The 15,975-nt window shown below is 38.4% G+C and overlaps 1 protein-coding gene and 1 long non-coding RNA gene across 4 annotated transcripts in view; one reads left to right on the forward strand and one right to left on the reverse strand.

Moving 5' to 3' along the window:
* Positions 1-15,975, forward strand: part of DMD (dystrophin) — a 1,136,032-nt gene that overhangs the window by 37,530 nt on the left and 1,082,527 nt on the right. The window lies entirely within an intron of this gene.
* LOC147653944 (uncharacterized) lies at positions 1,951-15,074 on the reverse strand. Its single transcript, XR_015284098.1, has 4 exons — positions 15,010-15,074; positions 10,520-10,678; positions 3,764-5,876; positions 1,951-3,642 (listed from the first exon to the last, which is right to left on the reverse strand). It is a non-coding gene; the product is annotated as an uncharacterized LOC147653944 (long non-coding RNA).

Genomic DNA, 15,975 nt, shown 5'->3' on the forward strand with positions numbered 1-15,975 from the left:
TTGGATTTCCCATAAACTAACATTTGTTTCTTTCTATTAAGCATGACACGGCAAATAGAGCAGCAGCTTTCAGAGCATTGCTTTTATGAAGATCTAATGGTCTAATGAATAAGTAATATGCCATCTTACAAAGCTACTGCCTGTTCATAACGCATCCATATTATGGTAACAGATTGTAAATTAAGAAATATGTTGTTTCTTTATCGGTTCTGTCTGTTTGTGGTTGTCCCATAAGGATAACTGATGGTTCTTCATATCAGGCTTCAGTCATTTGGTAAAAGCGGCTGTTTGGCAGGAGCACGTGTCCTTAGGACACCTTGAGCCTACTGTGATGAGAGGAGAATTTCTCTGTATAAACACCAAGTTCACCTAGAAAAATAAAATCATGGGCATTTAATTTGAGTAATGTTCTGTAGAAAGAAAATTAACTGGTTAATTAATACTGTTCTGATGTCTGTAGTCAGATTATTTTTTTAGAGTTTGAATTGCTTGTTTTTCTTGAAAGTAAATTGGGAATCAATAAAAATGGGTAAACAGCTGAAAATAATGAATTGTATTCATCAACAAAAGAAAATGTTTATCACTTGCTCTGTCGAAGTCCACCATTCCTGACAAAGTCTCTGCATCTCCTGGAAAATATAATGATCAAATACATTAGTAAGGTGCAAATGAAGCATGATAGCATCACTCCTTAAAACAGAGCTCAGTTTTGAGAGTGGGACACAATGCTTATTTTGTATTTCAAAAATGGGACAACAGAACATGGTTTTACCTGAGGTATTTAACTTGTGATGTCTTTTAGATCATTCTTGTGTTTACTGTGTTGTCCAATAATGAATGGTTCACTTGAGAAATATGGTGCTACTTCTTTATTTTAAACCTTTATCCTGTAAACATTAAACCTGTTTTTATAATATTTGAAATCTACTCCTTTCAGTTTTCTCAGTCTGAACAATTTATCTTGGGGAGATGGGGTATCAGCAATCCTTAAAAATTACTGCTCAAAACCATGCCTGTATCTGCTTAATTGAATCAACTCTGTCTGCTTTCCAAAACCAGACTAAAATATAGCTACATCCCTCTGAATGTGCTTTTGAAAATATTAGTTTTATCTCATTCAAGATCTTGCATGATAATTTTCATTATTTTAATCACAGTTGCTTTCTGAAAGCAATTGATAATAATGACATTATCCAAGGATGTAAACACGTTATATCTCATCTAGGTGGAAGAGATGAAAAAAAATAAAAACCAAAAGAGATCTCAGTTACTTCAGAGAATAAAAGTTTATAAGCTGACTTCACTGATGTTGAAGGACAAATTCACTTTAATTTTAGTTGCCTAATATTGTAACACATCATTTGTCTGGCAGTCTTGCAGCTGCTGTTGTGTGTAGCCATTGCCTTGCAAATGAAGGAACTTCATCCTGCTTTTATAACAGTGAGACACACACAGCTTGACATCATCTTCACAGTCATGACTCTTGTTGTCCAAGAAAGAAGAATTGCATTAGGAGAATGGTGGCATCCTTTTCTTTTCTTGTCTTGCAAGTCAATAATTTTTGAGTTGTTTTCCTTCCATACCTAGGAGCAAAGGAAAGCGTAATACATGGAAAAATCAAATGGTTCTACTTCAGGCTATAAGTGATTGATACATGTTCATTTTGGGTGCAGTTGTAGCTGCTCAGCAGTATTCCCAGCAGTGAAGGTTTTTATCTTCATTCAGAGTGGTCTTATCCTTATTTGAACTGTGCAGTCAACTCCCTGGTTTCAACTGAGGTGGACAGAGGTGATATTGCTGTCTGATGAAATGAGACAGCTGTTTCTGGGGATTGCAGAAATGGTTGATGAAATGCTTGCAGGTACGTTTTATTTGTTTGTTCTTAATTTTATTTTAATTTAATTAATTAAATTTAATTTATTTTAAAATTAAATTAATTAAATTAATTCATTTATTTAATGTTACATTAATTGTTATATAGAGAGAAGAAATACAAAACAGGAAAATACTTTTCCAGCTATGCATTCTACCTTCTGTTCTAAAATTCATTATCTGTTGGGATTCTCTTGTTTGGCTAGAATCAAATGCCAACCCAGCACCCAGTCCTTTAGTTCTTCCAGGTTCCCCATGTAATTGAATATGTAGGCATCACTTCCACATGAGAACTTGGAGAAGTGCTTGCTAATCCACTTATACCAAGCCTATCCTATTTTACAGAAGGGTTGGGAAACTGAGTGCCAGAATAGTTGCTGGGATATTGGCAAATCCTTTCTGTGTTGCCCAGCTCTCTATGCCTAGAATACTGCCTGAAGGCAGGTGAGGCAATAGCTGAAGGACCAGCTTAAAAACAAAGGTCTCAAGAATAGTTTTCAGAAACAGAAATCTGGGATTTTATTGGTGGGTTAGCCTGCCTGGGGGAAAAGGGACATCTGAAATCTTTGTAGTTCTGAGTTAAGCAATTTCCTGCTCTCTCAGGGGAGGTTTTCCTGTTGGTAAGGAAAATGATATATAATGGATTTGTTGTGTTTATGAGTCATATATCAGTCATACTCTCACCTCTTCACACTAGAGATGCATTAATGTTCAGCCTGTTAAAGTACTAAAAATTCAACTGGATGTTTAAATTGATCCAATTGTCTGCTTTTATTCACCTGTGTATTCTCATCAATTAAACATTATTTTAAGACATCTGTTGTCATGCTGGCCTTAAGCCAAACCAGTATTAAACCTTTCAAAGACTGAAGGTGCTGAAAAAGCTTTTTACACACATTTCTTCCCTTGTATCTAACAGGGATAATTTTAGAAACATGGTTTTCCCTTTGTTTAGTTAGAAAACTACCTCCCTTGGGAGATACCTGGCATATCCTTGAAAGGCTAGATAAATTATAGATTCAAAGCCCTAAGAATTCCCTAAATCACCATGTTTACCCCACAATTTATGCAAATAATGAAGAGTATCTATATAGGTATTTTGATTAGTGGTGACATGAATAGAGAGGAAGTAGTCTTACGCTGTTTTCTTTATTCCTTAATTATAGAGCTGTTATAAAATATATTAAGGTAAAGAAGTGTATTAGAGTAAGCTGTCAAAACAAAGTAAAAAGTATAAAACCTACTTGCTTCATAATCTCTAGTGAAATGGAAATTTCTTTTAAAAATACTTAATTAGACCATGGCTCAAAAGGTAGCTATTGTAGTTTGTGGAGTGAAAAGAAAAAAAAAAAAACCACACATGTTTTTTCATCCTCTAAGAGTTTAATTGCTAGTAGGACTGTGTTTTGTTAATATTTCTATCACTGCTGAAAAGACTTAAAGAAGACCTGTAATTTAAGCAAAAGTATTTAGTCATTTGAGGGGGATTACTTTCAGTGCCTAAAACAAAGGCCATTGTTTTATAAGATCAGCAGAACATTATTTATTTAGTTTAAGGATACTCTGACCTGGATTTTATGAGGGCATGTCAAACTAGCAGGTTTCTTGTGCTGTGTTGTCTCTGTGGTGTGCTGTGCCTGATCATCACAGGTGTATCCAAGAGCAGCACAGAGACATGCTGAGCCTGGAGGGAGAGAGTGTCCCTTTGGTCTGTGCTTCTTGGTACATGGGAGAAGTGTTTCCTCTGGCCTCCCTCCTAGGCTGAGGTAGCTGAAAATACAGAAGAGCAAGAGATTTTTTTTTTCTGTGAAGCAGTTAGTCTTTGGGAGAGCTCAAGAGATGAAAGTATCTTTCCTCTTGCCCTTGAGAGTTTTGGTTGATGTACCCTGACCTGAAATGAAAGCACAGTGCAGCTTCTCTGTGGTAGCTAGGTAATTGGTATCTGTGCATCTCAGGGTGGATTAAAAAAGGCCAACTCTTCTGAATTATTTAAGTTTTATTTGTTTTGACTGCCATTATCTGTTATGTAGAGTTTTAGTAAAGTTACATAATCCTGGGCCTTCAAGGATGTCTCCCCTTCCTTGAGGGGAGCACCTACATCCATTTCTGATTTGGGGCTTCACCAGCAGTCCTTGCTGTCACTTTTTTCTGTATTTTCAGCATACTGTGACTTCCAGTATTGTGAATGCTCCTGTGTGCTCTATAACTAATATAGAAATTATAACTTATTTGAAAGCACAGTCTGGCAAAAGCAGGGGCATATCTCTGCAGATCTTCTGGTCCAACTCTGCAAAGAGCAGTCAGCCAAGAGCAGGGCAGTCAGGGCCATATCCACTTGTGCTTTGAATGTCTTAAATCTAGTAGTAGACTATCTTCGCTGTATTAAATTTAAAAAAAAGAAAAAAAGTGGAGTATTCTGTGTTTCTATTTGTACTTGTTGTGCCTCTGGTCCTGCTTCTGGGTACCACTGGGAAGTCTGTCTCCATCATCTCTACTCCCTCTGTCAAATATTTATATGCCTCCTATATTCACTCTATTTATGTCACCTACAGACTTGCTGTGGGGGCTCTCCACCCCTCATCCAGGTCACAAACAAAACTATTTAATAGCATTGACCCCAGTATCAACCCCTGGGGTACACCACTGATGCTGGGTTTCAGCTGAACATTGTGCTGCTGCTCACAACCCTTTGACCTGGAATTTAACTCAGTTTTCAGTCAACCTCATTTCATTTATCTCGTCTGTACCTCAGTAGGTCATCTCTAAATGTGTTAGCAGTGTTGAAAGCTGTGCCAAAATAAAGATAAACATCTTCTGTTCGCCTCTCATCCAGTTAACCAGTCATTTCAGTGCAGAAGGCTATTGGGTTACTAAAGCATGATGTTCTCTTCATGAATATTTGCTGCCTGCATCCACTTGCCTTCTTGTTTTTATCTTTCAAATACGTTTGGTGTTGGATTCCAGAATTATCACTCCATAATTTGTCCCAGGGATCAAGGTGAAACTGAGTAGCTTAGAGTTATCATCCTCCCTGCCACTGTGGACTTCAGAAGAAGTATATGATTTCTCTCTTAGAAATCTCTTCTGGCCAGCAAGGCCTGTCGGACACTCTGCAGAGTGGCCTTACAATGACATTGTAACTAACTATTTCCTCAGCACTCAGGAGTGACACCCATCAAGTCCTGTGAACTTGTATCTCTATCTGGTTTAAATGGTTTCCTACCTTGATTCTTCTCCATCAACAGCAAGTCTTCCTTATTCTGGACTTCCTAGATTGTTTCAGACACCTGTAATTACTGAGTGCTGCAGCGACCAGTAAAGACACAAGTGAGAAAGGTCTCGAGCAGTGTCCTCTGTGTGTCCTTTGCCACTGGGTCACCTGTTCCATTCAGGAGCAGACCTACATTTTCCCCAGTCTTCCATTTGTTGCTTGCTGTACCAAACAAGAATTTTCTTGGTGCCCGTTGTCTCTTACTGGATTCAGCTCTGGGCTGGTTTCCCTAACACTGTCCATGCATGTTTGGGCAGCATCTGCATTTTCCTGGGTCATCTGCCCCTGTTTCCACTCCTGTGCACTTCTCTTACGCCTGGCTCTTGTCAGAAGCTCCTTTTTAATCTTTACATATCTCTTGCTGCCTTTTGCTTGTATTCCTATTTGTTAGGATGGATGGCTCTTGAGTTTAGAAAAGGTAATCCTTGAAAATCAGCTAAGTTTCCTGAGCCCCTATTCTTTTTAGGCATGTAGGATTCTTTGAGGCAGGTTCATGGACAAGCCATGGTCTGCTTTATTCTAGTCCATGGCTGTAGTCTGGTTATTTGCCTTCTGCATTTCTCACAGGCAGCTCTCCATGTCATGGCTGCTGCAGCCAAGGCTGCCCCAGCTTTCACATTCTCAACATATTCTTCCTTGCTTTTAATTATCAGGTTCAGCAGAGTGTCTCCTCTTGGATTCATTCTCAGCATGTCAGGAAATTATCACCAATATGCCTCAGAAACTCTAGAATCTGAAAGTTAAATAAGAAAAAAAAAACAAAAACAGGTCCTCATTTATTTCTGGAGTTCACAGTTCTCTCTAAAAGGACAGTAGCTGTCATTGATGTTACAGATCTTGCAGCAAAGTCCCTAGAATTATCTAGTGAGAGATAATCAATGAGATTAATGACTTCATAGATACTTTCTGGAAGACTATGAACCCCAAAGTGTTATATCAACTTAGAGATACTACCTATGCAGCTGTCAATAGTAAGCTCTAAGAGAGCTCCAAGAGGAGCATAACAATTCTTTTATTTGATTAGGACAGAATAAGCTGCTCTTCTTAAAAAGTGGTTTCCTTTAGGCCCCTTTATAGCTCCCAACAATCAATGATCAATTAATTTTATTTATCATCCTATTAAATACAAATAGATGATCTCATTATCTATATATTTTTTTCAATAAGCTGTGAGGTTTTCTACTTTGTGAAAGTGATTTTGAAAGATTAATTATAGCTTGTGTAAAAAGATTTCCTTCATTAATTTAAAGTGTCTGCTTTTCAGATTCATTGATTGGCCTTTGCTCTTGCATTAGGAGGCAGAGCAATTAGAAGTGCCTAATTTGTGTTTTCTCTTCCATATGTTATCTTGTGCACCTTTATTCTCTCTCCTATTAATCATCTCTGCTGTAAGCCGAACTTTCCCCATCTTTTCAGTATTGCATTGTTGTCAAATACATTAAAATCAATGCCAGCTGAGTGGTTTCACATGGTTACATTGTAGGTTCATTTCATAAGGGTTTACCTTTTATCAAGATTAACAATTTGTGAAGCGTTTAGTTCAGTGTTTATTTCAGAAAGACTGCAGAGATACTTTACATGAGTAGTTCCTGCAATTATTGTTGTAAAGACAGCAATGATGTTTCCAATGTCTCTGCAATGACCGAATCTTAAAATGTCTACTAATGTCCATTTAATTATTTGGCATCTCATAATGTCCAGTAAATTTTAAATGTCTCTTTTCTAGCTAATCTAAAAATTACTTTGGTTGACTGTTTCAATAATAGGATGCAATCATGTATGTTATTGATAATTTGATTTATTCACTTACCATGATTACTCTGAATCTAAGCAACTGAGCCTGCAACAAGGTATCTGATTTACAGAGGAGTAATCAGTGGCTTGTTGTGTGTTCAGTTTATTAACGCACAAACTTCCTTAAGAAAAGCACAGATGTACAGGTTTCTTAGATTTTCTGGATAACCTTGTCTCAGTGGTTCTTTACACGTGATTCTGCCACTGGAAGCTGGGGTAGCAGTGTTTAAATATTAAAATGACATATTTACATAAGCATCTCAAACTGATATTCAGCAAAGGGTCGAGGGGAGAGCAACTAAGTTCTTTCAGCTTCTCTCAAAGCTTACCAAGGTTTACTTTTGTTTTTCAAGAAGCAAAAAGCAGGTTGAAATGTGGATACTTTTCCATGCAGAAAGAAACAAACGTGAGCAATTTTTTTTTGCAATGTATGCCTGAATGCTGCAGTTTTCCTCTCCCAAAGTATCTTGCATATTTTAAACCTGACATTATCAATGGAAAATATACTTGTCTGAATAAGTTCATTGTGTGAGAGAAAAGAAGAAACGAGAAATTGCCTTTCAAAACTACTGAGAATATAAACTCAAAAAATTGTCCAGATTTGAGATTTTTCTGTGTTTTCCTATTTCCAATGAAAAGGAACCCAAAAATGTTGGAGACCTTAGGCTGTGACCTTATGCATATTCACAACGTACACAATTTATACATCTGTGATTCAAAGGAGACAGAAATCTTCAGTTATCACTTCAGACATGTTCTGGATGCCATGGGCTGTCACTACCAGGGAAGTGAAGACAGACCACATTACTAGAAAGATCATGTAGTGGGGTTATGATTTACTTTAAAGAGTTTTATTCTTAGTTATTGTTTTAGCTTTTTTTTTCTTTTTTTTATTCTCCTCACAATTTCTAACTAGAAGCAGAAGTGTTTGTGTAAGTGGGTGTTGCTCCTGTTTGAACCAGTTTCAATTATGTGTGAAAGATGACATTTACAAAAAAGTGGCATGCATTTGATTATATTATTAGAAATTTTAGTGTCATAGGAAGTGGTACCTTAGAAAGCATATTTTGAGCAGTGTAGCAGTAAACAGTAGTGGAGACCTTGCTTTTCCCAAAAGCCATTTTCAAGAGTGGTTTCCCTGAGAATGCAGCCATGAAGATGTTTCTCATTATCACCTTTACTTTGCTTCAGGCAAAGCTTTAGGATGCTATAAAGTGGCTGCTTTTTAGTTTGTTGTTTTTTTTCACATTCAGTTGTCTTATAAAGTTTCAGAAAATAACTGAGCTTAAAAAAACTGCCTCTTAGTAGACTGGTCTGAGACAGTAAGTTTTGGTGTTTGTGTGTTTTGTGGGGAGTTCCTTTTCTTTGATTTTTATTTGGATGGTGTGTTTGGGTTTCTAGGGGTTTTTTTGGTTGGTTTTATGGTAATTTATTTTTTCCCCTGGCCCTCCCCTCTTCATACCTCTCCCTTCCCTGCTGAAGAAGTGGAGATGTGTGTTCTGGAAATGGTCTGGTAAATCAGGAATTTTGTATTTCACTGAGGTCTTTTTGTACCTGTAAGTCCTCATTTATACCCAAATGGCGATGCCTTGTATGTCTAGTTCCTCTGTAAACTTTTTCTATAAATTTTAGGGGCTTGATTGCCCAGAGATACAGAGACAGGGAAATTGGTAAAAGATGTTGCTGAAAGAGGAGAAAAGCAAGAAAGTGAACTAAATATTCAGTGTGTGTCATAACAAAACTATAGATTATGTAGTGTCTCTGTTCTCTTGGAGAAGTGTTTGGGGAATAAAGATGCCTATGAAATTTAATTATCTTGAAAAATGAGGAAGGCACTGGTGTGTCAATGAGGGAGATATTTATGACTTCCTGGAGGAATCTGCTCATTTTCAAGAGGGAGCTGACCAGTGGTAGTTTGTGCATATCCACACACCCATATTTTTCTTTTTAAACCTTGGAACAGTAACTGCTCTGGTGCAGTACCAAACATTCAGACAGATCATCCTGATATTGAATTAAAATCTCTGAAGGAATGAAAGAGCTGGATAGTACTAAAATCAAACTGTAGCTTAATACTGATTTCATAGCTTAATTAAATAGTAAGGTGAATAACCTATTGCAGAGGCTTTCTTCTGAAATAAAAGGACAAAAAGAAAAAGGTTACAATTGTGAGTCTCTATTCTTCTGTCTCTGTCTAGGGTGACTACCATTAGAGGCTTAATATATAATTTCAATAACATAATGACCACCCTTAGATTTATCATAGTTTTGTCTAACACTACAGGAAGCATGAGAGTGTGAAAATGCAATGCACTTCATAACAATCAAATATTTTTTTATTGGATCCAGATAGAAATTATAGAAAAGAGTTACATAGATTATCAGTGTTGGTTTCCATCTATAAAATGAAAAGAAACTACAAAGAGCAAACAAAAGGAAACACACAACTAAGGCATTCATCCAGGAATAATTTCATATACAATGATCTGTTGAGAGGTTTTAAATGACAGGGGTTCAGGAAAAAAAAACCCAGCCAGCATTTCTAGGTAATTCCTCATGTAAGTAGTGTAACTCACTTATCACTTATACTGCCTTTTCTCCTCTATCACCAATTCGAATCTAAATGAGCTGGGAAGTGACTGCAATAATTTATTTCAGAAGGCTAATTAGCAGTTTAAACTACTGGTTTTGGGGAGTTTTGTTGAGATGGGTGTATCCCAGGTGCAGTTTTAAGGAACGTGTTCTCCATATGAAAAACCTGGCACTCAACAACGTTCTCACTTAAAAATGAGGTGAAATGAGCATGGGGACTGCTTTAACCTCTTTAGCAATCACTGTGCTGAGACAGTTTCTGGCACTCTGAGCAGTCATGTTCCTCAGTACAGGCTTCTTTATATTCATCTTTCATCTGTCTTGTAGACTGTAAATTCTGCGATCCAGAACCATCTTTCATCAGTGTTTTGTAGAAGACTAGCACAGTGAGTTTTGAGCCAGGACTTCAATATGAATAATAAATGCAGTTCTGATAAAGTATGCTTCTGAAAATAGGGGAGGGGGGGAAAAAGATTCAATGCAACAAAATATCAGTGACTTTTGTGGTGTTATATAGACAAGTTGAAGCATTTGGATTTGTTCTGCATCAGCCCTGCTGAGAAACACAAGCAAACACTAATTGTTTATTGTCTCTCTCATGCTGCTGAGTGGATGTCCATGGGACCAGTTGAAAAATTAAGTCAATGCTATCCTTGTATCCTTGCAGCTCCACAGGTTGCCCATTGGAAGACAGCTAGAATTATTAAATACTGGCAAGCAATTCTGCTATAAAATCGTGTTTCTGACCTAGTAACAGATATCCAGTCTAGTGATGCCAGTAACAGATGTGTATGGTGAAATAATGTTACCCTTTGGGTCCATAATTTCAGTAAGATCAATTACTCGGTAACAACAGACTTCAGAATAATTTTCTGAGTTATGGGGGGCAGGGGTAGGAATTATGGAAATGTGAGCAAAACAGAGGATTTCAAATTGCCTTTGTCAGTTCCTGTTCAGTTTCTTTGTGTTTTTAAAAAGTGTTCTCCTTACCTGCAGCCAGGTTGTAGAATTCAAACCAGCCCTGAGCTTTGTGTTCAGTTTCTGAGATTTTTTGAAGTAGTCTCCAGCAAGGACATCCCACATGTGCACAGACAGCTTCACTTCCCTTTTCTGCACTGGAAAGGTAACACTCCTTTCAAGTGAATGTTCCTGTAAGAAGGAAGACAGCAGTTTTCAGGAGGAGAAGGGGTGGTAATATCTATTGTAAATGAGAATCAGTGGCACGTGGTCAGTTGGCTTGTTAAACCAACAAAATGAGGGAAGAAATAATTCAATTGTAGGACAAGAAATCAACACAGAACTTGGTTTGGGTTTCCTGAAAGCCACATGGTTCTCCTGAGAACTGAAGATGGGGAAACACACCCTTGTAATGACTAATGAAATTAACCACTGCAATTCCAAGGAGCTCAAATGTCAGCCTGGCAGAGCAAAATTTTGTATACTCATAACAACAATAAACATTTCTGTTCAATTTTGAGAAATTGTGGGAAGAGTGAGTTGCTGTTGTGTGTAATGTTTAGGTCTTTAATCTGGTAGATGAGGGAGGTGAGCAGGATAACATGTAGTGGAAAAGCACATATAGTTTCCAGTTCTTTAGGGACAGATTTGCCTGGAGGTGGTATCTTTTATATGGGTAAGCAGCACAGTAGGAAAAATATACTGAGAATAGCCTGTGTGTCTTTGGAGATTTTTTTTTTTTTTCATAGTGAGGCAGTATTATGAAATCCTTGAACAGGCTTTTAAATTTCTATTCTGCTCTGTAAGGTTAGCACCTCTCTTCATCTCTCATTGCATCGATGTAGCCTGCTTAGTGCATAAATTCCTCTTTAACCATTCAGGTACCTTCTTCACTGCTGATCTGCCATCTGTACTATGACCAGGACAGTGGGTAACAGTGTAGATTTTCTGTCTAAATGACTGATGAAAATGTTCCAGGGTATTTTGTTTGATTAGTTTCCATAGTTAAAAAAATTAAAAATATTTTTTTCCATATTTTTGCCTGTATTAAATTATTGCACATTGAAAGGTTGTATGCTAGTGACATAAACATCCTAATGTCTTTAACAACTTAGATCTAAACTGTTGCTCTTGGACCATGCACTCAATGAACTTGGTGCTGGTGGTATATTGCAACACAAGATTTTGTGAACCTTCAACAGCTTGAAGTCACTGTTTTGATTTGTTAATCTCTTGTGTTAGATAATTAGGATAGTGTTTGAGAAGACTGTTGGGCTACAGTATTAAATATATTTTCTCATAAGAATATTTCCATTTCATTTAGCTGGATTTGGAAAAGATATAACTCCAAATATGAATCTGTTCCCACTGGTTCAGGTAAGTTGGACAGGTAGTTTGCCAAAGGTGAAACACAGAACCAGTGTTTCAAATAACTGGAACCAAGCTCAAAAACTGTTTTGAGGTGGTGACAAGTTGCATCCCCAGGCAAGCTCTGTTACTGTGAAGGCTGTTTTAATCAGACCTACTTTCTTAACTGTCCTCCTGAGTATGATGACTGCCTGTGCCAGGAAGGGTGTTTATGTTTTGCATGTGCATTGTGTTCATGCAGCAGGAACTGGAATTTAGCCAAGGTTAGGTAGGATTAAGATGGGGCATAAACAGTGAATGGGGATGTGTGGGGGTGTGTCACTGGGGTAACAACAGGGAGTATGCAGGAGTGCAAGATGGGGAAAAAGAAGTGTGAAGGAAGGGCTGGCCCAGTGGGAAGTGAAGGTCTGAGGGGTGGGAGTGGGGCACAGCTGGTTACTGGGAGGTGCTGGGGAGAAGGGGATGTGAACACAGGCTGCTGGCTAGCAGCTCCTGGCACCTGGAGGAGGAGGCTATAGGGATGAGTTTGGTGCCAGCTGGCTGTGGGGGCTGTTCTAAGAGAAGGATATGAGAGGAAGTGGGTTTATGGGGCAAGATGTTCACAGGATAATTTCTTGGGGCTTACCATGGTTTGGGTGAGCACCTAAATATAAGAGCCCACTCATCATGACCACCACTTTCAGAGCAGAGCTGCTTCTGCTTATTTCACTTTGTGAGCAAAGGTGATTGGGTTAGTAAAAAGAATTTTCAGGATGTTCTCAAATGCATCTGATTCATCTTGGAGAGAAAGGAGGTGGTGAGGTGATCTTCGAATAAGGGCCCGCCTTCAGCTCTCTTTTCTTGAGGGCTATGTGTGTTTGCCAAGATGTAGGATAATGTTGAAAAGGATAATTAATTAAACAAGCAAGATTCTTAATTGCAGGGGGCCTTTATACTTCAGTCAGCATGCTTTTGAAAATGACTTGTGCCATCACACTTCTGTGACCAGGGAAAATACTGTTTCCTGCTTTTTCAGGCAAAATAAGGGTAGATAGTTCAATATAACATGATAGGGTGTTGATGTCCCTGTGACACCAGTGCTGGCTGTCAGTGGTGTCAGTGAAGGGACCCTGATGGCTGCCACACTGCTCTGCTGCAAGGCCCCTGTCCCTGTGCACAAAGGTCACGTCGGTTTTGCTTGGCTCTCGCTTGCAGTGGAATATCCATCACTTATAAACTTATTGGCAGCCCACAAGCCAGAAGGGGCCTGAGCCTGTAGATTATAGTGCTCTTTCTCTGCACAGCTGTGGAGGTGAACATCAAATGCTGTCAGACTCTCCTGGTAGCACTGCTGACTTGGGGGATGTGTGCCTGCACTCTGGGATGCTCATGTGCTCAGAAACCTTTGTTCAGAAATTCCTCCAGCAGCTCCTTTACAAGCTTCATCTCTTAGAAAACTAATCCCTTGTTGTAACGCACATAACAATAACAAGATATGGATCAGTGACAGATGGATACTTTCATACTTGGCATATGGTGTGTTATGAGCCTGCTCCCATGATATTGAAGCTGATCAGTCTTTCCATTGAATTCACTGAGCTTTGGATCAGGCCCTGGAAAAAAATGAGTGTAATTCCAAAGACAGCTTAAAATTAAAAGGGGGAAAAAATTAAAATCACTTTAAACTTTTTTCCCCCTTTTTTGTTTTTCTACACCTCTGTGGAAGTTTGTGGGTTTTTTGGTTATGTATTGTAACTGAGCTGGAAAGACATGCACAGGAGATCATACCAATTAAGAGTACTCTACAAAGTGCAAAACTACTGCTTTGTGTATAAATCTTTAGCTTTAATAAGTGATGTTTGAGGGTTAGAAGCTGACTGACTTTGCAAGAAGTGAGGCATAACAAAGAAGGAAATGTTGAAATGACTGGAAAATATATGAATTATGTCAAACACCTTGCCTCTAAATACTTAAAATTCCCATCTGACTCCATTTTAAATGTCCCTAGAGAATACAACTTAGCAAAATTGTCTTTGAGGAATTTAGAATTATTTTACCCAATTAATGCCTTATTTTAACATTATTTTAACTTTTTAACTTTGTGATTAACAGCACACACTTAATTTGCATAAATAAATGTGTTTAAAATTTTGATTGTGTCACAAGACTGTCAAAAAGATTATAGTTTGACAGATTTCTTATACAAAACTTGATGTGAATTTGTTTGATTCTCATTGCCTGCATCAAATACATAAAATTCACCATAAGCAGCTAACAACAAAAATGTCTTATTGACAAAGACAGCTGTGTGGTATTTAATGGATCATATAATTCATAATTTACCCTAAATGGAAGATTGCTCCCTAATAAGAACACCAAAAAAAGAGATTTGTAGGGAATGTAGTTTTGATATTGAGTAACCCACAGTCTTTTTTTTTTTTTTTTTTGTTATGTTGCTGTTGAGAGATGATGCCAAGGCTAATGAATCATTTCTTTGTTGCTCCCACTGTCAGGCACCTGCTCAGAGCCCAGATCTGAGATGGCTTTGGTAGTAGAATAGCAGGCTGGAAGGGACTTTAAGGATGATCTGGTCCAAATTTTCTTGGCGAAATACAGTTTGGACAAGATGAGTCAACATCCAGATGTGACAGGTTGCCAGTTGGGAAAGAAGCTGTTTGTCACCACCCTGTGGGTGTGACCAGTGAGCCAGTTCCCAACCCACCACATGGACCACTCGTCCAAGCCATAGCACATCAGCATTTTAGGAGGGGACTGTGGGAAACCACAGCAAAAGCTTTGGGGAAGTCCAGGTTGACAATGTCCATGTCTCACCCCACATCCCCTCAGCAGGTTTCTTTGTTATATGAGGTGATCAGGTGTGTCAAGCACAGTTTGCCCTTGGTGAATCCATATTGTCTTTTCTGATCATGTGATTCACTTGACTGGTGATAGCCTCCAAGAGGGATCTGTTCCATAACTTTTCTAGGGACTGGAAGAAGATTGTTGGGCCTCTAACTGCCTGGATCCACTCATCTCTGCATGCACTGGCAGATGCCTTTGTAGTTCTCAGTGGATATTTGTCTGCTTTTCCATGTCTGGAACAATTCTCCTTTGATTTTGAGCAGACTCTGAAGCTCGCACCGAAGCTGAAGGGGTGCTCTCCTTACTTCCCTTACCTTTAAAGGGATGAATTGGTTTTGTGCTTCCACAGGAGAATCCTGGAAAACTCCCAGCACTCACCAGCTCCTTTAGCCTCTGTGAAAGAGCCCATGGAGTCCTTCCCAATGGAGTTCTGAGCAATCTGCAATATTAAGTTTATCCTTGGAGATGATGCCTCTGATCTTGATCCAGAGGTGTTTGATTAGGGCTTGCCACAATTGCCATAGTTGAGTTCTATACCTTGAAGTTTCTCCTTAACACAGAATGCAACAACTCCTCTTCTTCCTTGCCTTTCCTTATGAAACAGCCTAGAACCACCCATCCTTGTCCTCCAGGCATGTGGCACACAGGCCCCTCTCCCAGGGTCCAGCTGCTCCTGAGATGCTTTGGTGCCTGCTTTTCCTTAAAACCTCACAATGAAATGTCTTGCACTCAGGCTTATGCTTCAAGTGTGTGACACTTTCATGATGAGATCATATTTACTGTTCGGTGCTGCTCCCTTTTTTATTTACACCTGATAACATTAGAACAGTAGCTCAATGAACTGTACTCTTTGGAAATAAAAATAGCTCCAAAATGTGGTTTCTAAAGAAGAAAACCATGAATTTTGCTTATATATGGACAAAGTTTTAATTTTTCTTGCCTCCTGATTGTGTTGCTTGAGTTCTGGCTGTGGTATTTGGGGAAATACCAGGTTTTTTTTCTGGTACCCACTAATAACCCATTTCTCTTTAATGTGTTATTATATTTTATAGTGTTTTTTTTATATAAGCAAAAGAACTTAGCTTGTCAGTAGCTTAACTCCATACTAGGAAAATGTGTTGTGCTCTTCATAATGTCCTGTTTTGAATGAGAATTACATATATTTTATTAAAACATGCAGAGTTTACTTGATTTAAATGCTTATTGAGAAATTTCAAGTCTCTCCTGAATGGGCACAGCAAGGTGCTGGTAGAGCAGTGCATTCCAAATAGCTTGACTGT

Source organism: Cyanistes caeruleus, chromosome 3 (genome assembly GCF_971803275.1).
Source record: "Cyanistes caeruleus chromosome 3, bCyaCae1.hap1.1, whole genome shotgun sequence".
Taxonomy (NCBI): Eukaryota; Metazoa; Chordata; class Aves; order Passeriformes; family Paridae; genus Cyanistes; species Cyanistes caeruleus.